Genomic DNA, 11,119 nt, shown 5'->3' on the forward strand with positions numbered 1-11,119 from the left:
GCCTGCTATGCACAACCTCCCCAGGTGAGAAGTGCAGAATCTGGTATTGAAACTAGATCCACAGATTTACACAAGGAGCACTTTCCCTATTTTTGTATTACAGCTATTTTCAGAAAATCTGACTCAAACTTGATCCCCCGTGGATCGATCTGCTTATCTTTAGTGACATTAGTATTGTATTTGCTGCAAATAGGGCATGATTTTAGTATAGAGGCAGATAGGGAACATTCTTATTGTAAGGAGAAAAAAGGGAGACATAATTATTGTAAGGGAACCCAAAGATGGACATAATTATTCTATGGGAGCACAAGTGAGAGATAATTATTGTATGCTGGCAGAAAGGGGTGACCTAACTATTATGTGGAGCAAACAGGGGGGCTTAATTCATATATGGGGCACAAAGCAGGACACTGCAAAAGGGACTCTTTGTCTTCAAACTACTGTTTGAAGGCAAAGAGGGGACATTATAATTGTGTGGAGGTAGAAAAGGTGCAATGTCAGTTGGGGGGGCCATAAATTTACATCCCAATGGGAAATGGAGTTACTATACTACTGTGTAGAGCACAAGTTAGTTTCTTTATGGGTGGATAAAAATGATGATCCAATAATTTCTCTGTGTTACATCTTGCAGAAAAAAAATATGGATGATATCAATTTGTCGTCATGTTTTGGGTCAGATAGACACGAACATGGGAAATGAATGACTTTGATTACAGAGACCATCACTGGTTTGTCACTGGATGTATCTTTATATAATGCACATATATTGTATACAGTACAATTGTGGACAGTTTTGCTTCAATGTTTCTATGGTAACAGAAGAACAATTATCAGTATGTCAATGCTTTTTAAACTTTTACTGACAAATACAATAAGTTTATGTAAACATTCCATATTTATGGTGCTGACTAGTGACTACTCGCCCGAGCATCACGGTGCTCGACAAGCTCGGCGAGTATTTCCGGGTCCCCACCCTGCATGTTTGGCCAATGAACATGCAGGGATTGCTTGCCATGCACTGTAATGCCGTAGCCATGTTGGTTGAGGGCATTACAGTGATTGGCTGACTGCATAGTGTCATCAGGTCTATATAAGACCTGGCGCCTCTATGCTCGTCACAGTCTACCCCGGAATCAGGCAGAGTAGGGAGAGGTGCTGCTGAGTCAGGGAGAGATTTGCTTGTTTAGAGTTAGTATAGGTATTCCACAACATATACACAGTATATATCCAACTGAACTAACAGTCCTTCTGAGGACTAATCCAGCTGCATATAATCAGTGGTGAAGGTGATAGCAGGAGTTAGGCAGGCAGGCAGTGTATGTGGCAGACTGCAGTGCATATACTGCAAGAGGGTCCATAGTAGAGATGAGCGTTGTTCTACTCGAACTGTTCGCCAATCTCAAATTCGAGCTGTTTTGGGCGGTGTTCGAGCCGTTCGGCGAACTCGAACAATTTGAGAAAAATTCGGCTGTTCGAGGTTATGTTCGATAACTGTTCATGCACCAAAATCATAACTGGATTTTTTCTCAGTAATGATGAAAATTAATGTTAATACGCAGTTTGAGTGTACAGCGGGGTGGGGGGAGGGGCAGGGGATGGATCTCTGCAGGAACAATGAAGATCTCCATTTTTTTTTCTCTTTCCCGCATTTACAGTGGGGAGGTGCAATCTGTCAGCCTATCAGCAGCGCACACACGGAGCGAAGTGCTTTTTTTCACACAAGCAAGGGCATGTGTCATTGGCAGTGTATGTCACATGTCCTTGCCCTATAAGACCAAGCCATTTTCCCCGTCGCCACCATTTTCTCACTGCTGCAGCTGCGTGTTAGACGGCACCGCTGTTGCTGTGTGCGCTATACCTTGTTAATTTCAAGCCAATTTTCGCACAAATATACAGATAGCTTGGGAGTAGGGAATAGTTGTGATTGCAGTCCTTTTAAGGACTAGGTTACAGCATCTCCTACGACTTTTATCAGGCAGGTCTGTGCTCTTAAATAGATAGGTTGTGGGAGTAAAGACTAATTGTAATTGGAGTCCTTTTCAGGACTAGGTTACATCAGTTCCTATCAGTTTTTGCCAGGCAGGTCTGTGCCAGTGCTGTGCAAGTTTTTTTCACAGCATTTGGCTGAATCTAGCAAAGCTAATCCTTTTTGGCCTATTGCAGAGTGTGTTAGTCAGTGGAGTAGCCTATCTGTGTTGCAAGATATACCACCTGTGTATAGAATACCAATTTTTTTACTGCACCTAGTGAAGTAAAATCTTTTGGGCATAGCATCATTCTATTAGTCCATCTATACTGACCTCCATCAGGTTGCAAACTGAATATATTTTTTTCTGCATCTACCTCTGAAAAAATATTGGGCTTCTAGCTGTGTGTGGGTCTTGTTCTATTAATCCATCTATACAGACCTCCATCAGGTTGCAAACTGAATATAATTTTTTTCTGCATCTAGCTCTGAAAAAATATTTGGCCTTCTAGTAGTGTGTGGGACTTTCTCTGTTAGTCCATCTATACTGACCTTCATCAGGTTGCAAACTGAATATATTTTTTTCTGCATCTACCTCTGAAAAAATATTGGGCTTCTAGCTGTGTGTGGGTCTTGTTCTATTAATCCATCTATACTGACCTCCATCAGGTTGCAAACTGAATATAATTTTTTTCTGCATCTAGCTCTGAAAAAATATTTGGCCTTCTAGTAGTGTGTCGGACTTTCTCTATTAGTCCATCTATACTGACCTCCATCAGGTTGCAAATTAAAAATAATTTTTATCTGCATCTACAGTACCTCTGAAAAAATATTTGTGCTTCTAGCTGTGTGTGGGACTTGTTGTATTAGTCCATCTATACTGACCTCCATCAGGTTGCAAACTGAATATATTTTTTTCTGCATCTACCTCTGAAAAAATATTGGGCTTCTAGCTGTGTGTGGGTCTTGTTCTAATAATCCATCTATACAGACCTCCATCAGGTTGCAAACTGAATATAATTTTTTTCTGCATCTAGCTCTGAAAAAATATTTGGCCTTCTAGCAGTGTGTGGGACTTGTTCTATTAGTCCACCTATACTGACCTCCATCAGGTTGCAAACTGAATATATTTTTTTCTGCATCTACCTCTGAAAAAATAGTGGGCTTCTAGCTGTGTGTGGAACTGGTTGTATTAGTCCATCTATACTGACCTCCATCAGGATGCAAATTGAATATAATTTTTTTCTGCATCTAACCCAGCCAATAGTTTTGGCCTAATACCACAGTTTGGCCATTCAGCTCTGCTCGGTTACCATCCATTGTTTTTTTGTGCAAACAACTCCAGAGTTGTGAATTAGTTAACCACCAAAATGAGTGGAAAAAGGCCTGCTGCTGGTGGAAAGGGGAATAGGCGTGTTGGGAAGGGGAAAAAAGGTTGTGTCCGTGGGGTAGGTGTTAAAGCAACAGTAACATCTGCAGAAGAAAGACCATCTTCCAGCCAAACTAAAATGTCTACTTCTTTTAGCGGACAATGTGATAAGATCCCTTTCTTACGGCCACGCCAATCGCTACAAATTCCAGATGAGGCACAAAAACAGCAGGTGCTTCAACGGATATCAAGTGCTCCTTTAAGTGGGCTCTCCTCCACATCAACTTCAACATCACAAATACTCCAGTCCTCAAAGGTGTCACCCCAATCGCACTTGCTTCCTCACAGCTCCCAAATCTCCAGCTGCCCGTCTGAGTATGAGGTAGAACAGATGGTTGAGTCTGCAGAGCTGTTTACTCATACTATAGCCTGGGAATCAGATGTCGACTCCAGCGCTTCTGTGAATCCAGACGAGGAAATGATCTGCACTGATGCCCAGAATCTTTATGAGTCGGATCCAGGACCAGACGCAGAAGGTTCTGACCATAATGTAGACCCTCATTCCCAAACTGTAACTCCTGTTGGTGGAGACAATGAGGAAGACGATGATAAGACTCAAATACCTGATTGGAGCGACAACTTTAGTTTTTTGTCAGGGCAGGAACAGGTTGGCTCTGAGGACGACGGGTGTGATAATGCACAGGGTGATGATGATGAGGTTGGAGATCCCACTTACTGTCAACCCACAGTCAGCCAAGAGATGAGGTCAGCAGAGGAGGTGGAGGAAGATGCTAGTGACGACGAGGTCAGGTTGCGCCTTCCTGGACAGAGACGTAGTACTGGAAGCACGTCAACAACTGCATCCTCAAACACAACTCTGCCTCTCACCACAAGTCATGGTGGCTCTTCAGGTCGCATGGGTGCTAAGCCTTGCATAGCCTGGGCATTTTTTCAGATCGATAAAGATGACCCAACTCGTGTTATCTGTAACATTTGTCAGCAAAAGCTAAGTAGAGGCCAAAAAATACATAGTTTGAGTACTTCATGCATGAACCGGCACATGGACATGAAGCATAAGTTGCAGTGGGAAGCTCAGTGTGCTACAATGCGGCCTAGCCGGCCGGGCCAACCACCGTCTGCCATATCTTGTGCATCCGCGGCCTCTTCATCCTCTGTGACTGGGGGGACAGCAGTCACACCTGTTTTGGGGCGCAGACCTGCCACCTCTTTACCCGCAACAGCCAGCGTGATTGGCAGGTCATCATTTTCTTTGGAGGTGGGAACACCAGCTGGTGTTGAGCGCTGTCCGACATCGATAGCACCACCTTTGGATCAAGGCAACCTAACATGTCCGCCTGCATCTTCCTCACAGACCAGCAGTTTGCCGGGGACACCCTTATCAACCCCGTCTAAGCACAATAGCCAGCCCTCGGTCCCTCAGATGTGGACAAGTAAAAGACCATTTCCTCCTAGCCATGAGAAAGCTAAGAGGTTGAATTTCACCATCTGCAAGCTCTTGGCTACAGAAATGCTGCCTTTCCGCCTGGTGGACACAGAGGATTTTCGAGACCTTATGTCCGTCGCAGTGCCCCAGTACCAGATGCCCAGTCGGCACTACTTCTCAAAGAAAGGTGTGCCTGCACTCCACCAGCATGTCGCACACAACATCACCGCTTCTTTGAGAAACTCTGTGTGTGACAGGGTGCATTTCACCACAGACACTTGGACGAGTAGGCATGGACAGGGGCGTTACATGTCGCTGACTGGGCACTGGGTAACTATGGTGACAGCAGGACAAGGGGCTGCTGTCCAAGTCTTGCCGTCCCCACGAGTTGTGCGTCAATCCTCTTTATGTCAAAGTTCCTCCACTGCTTCTGCCTCCTCAACCTCCTCTCGGTCTTCCACCTGCACCCAAAGCCTGTCTGGTCATGCCACAAGCTTTCTAACTGCGCAGAAGGGATCCTGCACACCTCCTTACTATGCTGGCAGTAGGGCTCAACGTCATCAGGCGGTTTTTACATTGAAATGTCTGGGAAATGTGAGTCACACAGCTGAGGAGTTGTGGTCAGCTCTGGAGAACCAATTTCATGAATGGTTGTCTCCACTGGACCTGAAACCAGGGAAGGCCGTGTGCGACAATGCTCCAAACCTGGGTGCGGCCCTTCGCCGGGGCAATGTCACACACGTGCCTTGTATGGCTCACGTGTTGAACCTGGTTGTCCAGCAATTTTTAGCCCACTATCCCAGACTAGATGGCCTTCTGCAGAGGGCACGGTCGCTGTGTGCTCACTTCCGCCGTTCGCATCCCGCAGCTCAGCGACTTACATCTCTACAGAAGTCGTTGGGCCTGCCACTTCACCGGCTAAAATGCGATGTGCCTACCCGGTGGAATTCAACTCTGCACATGTTGCAGCGACTGTGGCAGCACCGACAAGCCCTGGTGCAATATGTTCTGACGTATAGCCTGGGCCAACGAGATTCAGAGGTGGGGCAAATCACGCTGGAGGAGTGGTCTCAGATCAGGGACCTATGCACCCTTCTGCACAGTTTTGAAATGGCGACGAAGATGTTTAGTGCTGACGATGCCATTATCAGCATGACTATTCCGGTGATTTACATGCTGGAGCACATGTTAAACAGAATTCGGAGTCAGGTGGTGGCACAAGAGGAGGTGGAGGAAGTAGAGGAGGAGGAGTTGTATGCGGAAGGGCTAACATCTGCAAGGTCCAGACGGTCGGCAGCACCAAGGCGGCAGGCATGTGAGGGTGGGGGAGATGGTTTTACCAGGGCGCATGGTAGCAGCCAAACTAGTGAGGAAGATGCAGGAGCCCAGGAAGAAGTGGAGGACGAACTGATGGAAGACTCATCAGATGAGGGAGACCTTGATCACATTTCTGTTGTGCGAGGTTGGGGGGAGAGGACAGAGGAAGGAAGCATGATTGTTACCTCGCCACCAACACAACAGGGACTTGGTGCTCCTGGATGCGCAACACACATGAGTGCCTTCTTGCTGCACTACCTGCAACATGACCCTCGAATTGTGAGAATTAGAAATAATCCTGACTACTGGGTTGCTACACTGTTAGATCCCCGATACAAAAGTAAATTTGCAGAAATTATTCCTGCCATAGAAAAGGATGCACGCATGCAGGAGTATCAGCAGAGACTGTTGCAGAATCTTACATGTGCTTTTCCACAAAACACCAGTGGTGCACGTAGTGAATCTCACAGTTCCAACTTGCCAACCGTGGGACCGTCAAGTGTTCAGCACTCAAACCGTAACAGAACCACAGTATCTGCTGGTAACATCAATTTTGCGGAATCATTTCACCACTTTTTTAGCCCATCCTTTGCAAGGCCACAGGAGACAAGAAGTCTGACACATAGTCAACGCCTAGAGACGATGGTACAGGAGTATCTCCAAGTAAACATTGAAGCCACGACTGTGTCACTGGACCCTTGCTCTTTTTGGGCTTCCAATCTGGATAAATGGCCGGAGCTAGCCACTTACGCCTTGGAGATCTTGTCATGCCCCGCAGCCAGCGTTCTGTCTGAACGTGTGTTCAGCGCTGCTGGTGGTGTGCTGACAGATAAGCGCACGCGGCTCTCCACTGATAATGTAGACAGACTCACGTTCATAAAGCTGAACAAATCATGGATCCGAAACGACTTTTCTACCCCTGTGTCATCCTGGGGAGAGTAAAAGCTTGATGATTGGTTAAAATCACCCTACCAACCGTTTTAAGCTTTCAAATTACTAATCATGTTTATCTGTATCTTGACTGGAAAATAATTTGGGCTTTGTAGCAGTGTGCAGCACTGATCCTATTAGGCCATCTATACTAAAGCTTCACCAGATTTAAAATTAAAAATAATTTTTAGCTGCATCTAGCCCGGAAAATAATTTTGGGGCTCCGAGATGCGCAAGACACATAAGGTTGTTAGAAACTGAAATCAAACAGTTTTCAACTCAAAACTTTATTCTAGGTGATGTTACATTTTCACATAGGACCCCTTGTTCGAAAGGAGCTTCTGAACTCTCTCGTCCATTGAATTTGTCAGGTTTTGGATGGTTTCTGCTTCAATTGTTTTGCATGAGGACAGAATACCCTCCCAGAGCTGTTGCTTAGATGTGAACTGCCTCCCGCCATCATAGACACTCCTTTTAATGATGCTCCAAAGGTTCTGAATGGGGTAGAGGTCAGGGGAGCATGGGGGTCACACCATAAGTTTGTCCCCTTTTATGCCCATATCAGCCAGAGATGCAGATGTTTTATGTGCAGCATGAGATGGTGCATTATCATGCAGAAAAATGATCTTGCTGTGAAATACACGGTTCTTCTTCTTGAACCATGGCAGGAAGTGCTGTTTGAGAAAATCCACATACATTATGGAGTTCATCTTTAGCGCCTTCAGGGATCCTAAAGGGGCCGACAATCTCTCTCCCCATGATTCCAGCCCAAAACATTACTCCACCTCCTCCTTGTTGGCGCTGTAGCCGTGTTTGCGTGGGGTGTCCATCAACCAGCCATCCTCCACTCCATCCATCTGGACCTTCGAGCGCTGCACGGCACTCATCCGTGAACAAAACAGTTTTGAAATCAGTCTTCATGTAATGTTTGGCCCACTGGAGCCGTTTCTGCTTGTGTGAAGTGGATAGAGGAGGTCGACAGGATGGCGTATGCACAGCTGCAAACCTCTGAAGGACCCTGCATCTTGTTGTTCGGGGGACTTGGAGGCACAAGCAGCTTCAAAAACTTGTCTGCTGCTATGACAAGGCTTTTTTGCCGCTGCTCTTTCAACCTGACGTAATTGCCTGTAGGAAAGAGTCCTCAATTTGCTCTTATCAGCACGCACACGTGTGTACTGTGAATCAGCTACATACTTCTTGATTGCCAAGACACTTCATCCTGATCATCGCACAATGTTGATTGTAGTCATGCCTTGACCTAAACACTCCACAATTTGTTGCTTCTCAGCAGCCGACACATCCTTTTTCTTTCCCATTTTGGCAGAAAATGTAGGCTGCTTAATAATGTGAGAGAGCCTTCTTAAGTAGTCTTGCCTTTCATTGGACACACCTGCCAAACTAATTAGCACAGGTGTCTGCAATTGCTTACAGTGATATAAAGAGCCCTGACACACATCACCATCAATGAGTTTAACTGACAAACAAACAAATTCTTCCCTTATCACTCCTAAACACTTTTTGCATAATAATTTGGAACGCAGTGTACATGTGCTTTTCCACAAAACACCAGCGGTTCACGTAGTGAATCTTACAGTTCTAACTTGCCAACCGTGGTCTGTATGGAGTTGTTCAATAAAGGGCCCAAAATTAAGATAACATAGATGGGAGAGGTCTCTATGAATAGGAATTCCTAAGTATTTGATACCCTGTGAGGGACAGGCAAAGGGAAAGTTGGACTGGATGGAATCCTATATGGATTTGGGGAGGGAGACATCGAGGGCCTCAGACTTCGCTGCATTGATTTTAAAATTTGACCATGTAACAAAGTGATCTATTTCAGCCATAACAGCATGGATGGATATATGTGATTGAGTGATATATACTAGGACATCATCAGCAAATAGAGAGCACTTGTACTCGGTGCCTCCCACCTCAATCCACCTAATATTGGGGTTATGGCGAATTGATGAGAGCAGGTGCTCCGTCACTAGGATGTATAAGAGAGGGGGCAGAGGACATCCCTGCCTTGTCCCATTGGTGATTGTGAAAGGTGATGAAAATGTTCTGACGCACCCCCTGGGCCTTGGGACACCCGGAGCCGGACCCTTTTTGGTGGATGCTGGTGGTTGTAGTCTTCGTGGCGGCGACCCGGTTCCGTGGCTCAGGGCGGTCAAACCAGTGGCGGAACTATTTATGTGGTTTTGATGTTTAAATGTACGACTACGCCACCCGTGGATTGCGGTCAGAGTGAACCGCCGCTACAGGGCAGACCGCTGAGGCTGGTGTTGTGGGTGCAGCAGAGCGTAGCATAACTCCCCACGGGAGGAGTATAGCCTCAGGGCAGTGTATGTGGAGGATGGGGGTGATGGTGCAGGGCAGCAGCAGTAATGACACGGAGTCAGTGATGCAGTTCAGGGCCTTTACTCACAGTTCTTATTATCCAGACCACGTCTGCAGGTAACGGCTGCCCACGTCGTACTGTGTTCACCAGGTGAGGGGCTCAGACAACTCCCAGATAACTTTGGAGTGCTTCACAGGACCCCCTTTGTGTGTCCTTTGTCTGGCCTTTCTTACCAACCCTTCTGTCCGGCTGCCTCGGGCCTCCTCTTGGTAAACTTGGCGCCAGTTTCCCTGACCCTATGTGGTGCCTTCCTAGCGGGTGTAGCGAGGGGCTGCGCCACATAAAATGTCAGAGCCTCCGGTTTCTAGCTGAGGGTCATTTCCTGCCTCCACTCGTTCGGGGACCGTTCTCCCCCTTTGGCCTGACCCCTCCACGCAGGTGGATTCGGGCGTGCGGTGGCGACTCGCCCGTCCGCACCCCTGGGATCCCTTCATTCCTCGTTCCTGGAGCCTTCTCCGCTCCTCTTCCTTCCTTCTCCCTCTTCCAGGCCTGGGCCTCTGTTACTAGGCCCGCCTCCGGAGCAGAGCTCATGCAGAGCCCCTGCTCCCTGCCACTTCTGCTCAGACTTCTCTGCACTGAACTAAGATGGTGCCCACCTTTTATACTCCCTTCTCAATGCACCCAGGAACTGCTTCCTCCCTGCTCCTGCACTACCGGGTTCCCCTTCCTCAGTGTTCCCTCCCCCCACTCCAGCCAGGGACAGGGACTGTCGTGCCCATCTCAGGGGCATATTGGTCACCCTGCCCCACGGCAATGTGGTGTAATGCATGCAGGTGTCGGGTCCTGATCCACACTCCATCCTTACCTGAGAGTGAGATATCACACCTCTGGGTGAGGTGCAATACGTCTGTAGCAACCGAGGCCTCAGGGTGCTACAGTTCCATTTATCTTCAGCCTAGGTGACGTATTGTGATACAGGGCCGTGATTTTGGCTATAAAAGGGTCCCCTAGACCCCTACCCCAAGCTTTTTAAGAGAATCATATATGGCGTGCCAGGAGACTCTATGGAATGCTTTCTCAGCATCCAACGAGAGTATCTAATTACAAATTTTTAACTGCATCTAGCCCAGGAAATACTTTGTGCCTAGTAGCAGTGTCTGCTAGTCAGCGGATTATCCCGTCTGTTAAGCAAGCTACACCACCTGTAGTTTAGACACTTAATTTTTTCAAAGGAAATGCTTCGGGACCATGGGATACTTAGTGAAGAGCATCAGGAGGCACCCCAAGGCATAGGGGCTGGGACTGGCAGTAGGATGCCTTGCGGTGGACAGCCGAGCTCGATCCTTATAAAAGCTTTTTAACTGCAGCAGCTTTAGTGGACGCTACTGGAGCTGGAATTATGCGGCTGCTGGCATGAGACTTGCCCTCCAATAGATCCTTGTAAATGGATTTAAAGTGTATTCATTCAAATTAGAGAGACAATTTAAATTAAAAAGCTTAGAGCTGCCTCCACCACAGGGGGGCTCGCTCGACCCACCAGCGGACAGGCACCAGTATTGGGAGAGGGGGGCTGGCCATCAGGGTTCACCGCGGCTCTGGCACAAACCCGGCGACACGGAGATGGCATGGGCAGGAGCGGACTGGCCGTGTCGGCTTCTCACTTTTTGGATTTTAGAAGGGCATGACATGCCTATATCTGTGTCTCCCCCTCCTTTTACTCCTCCACCTCTTTTATTTTCGCATGACTATATG

This window comes from Phyllobates terribilis, unplaced genomic scaffold (assembly GCF_046119375.1).
Source record: "Phyllobates terribilis strain yellow unplaced genomic scaffold, ASM4611937v1 Scaffold_5__5_contigs__length_657084704, whole genome shotgun sequence".
In the NCBI taxonomy this organism is placed as follows: domain Eukaryota; kingdom Metazoa; phylum Chordata; class Amphibia; order Anura; family Dendrobatidae; genus Phyllobates; species Phyllobates terribilis.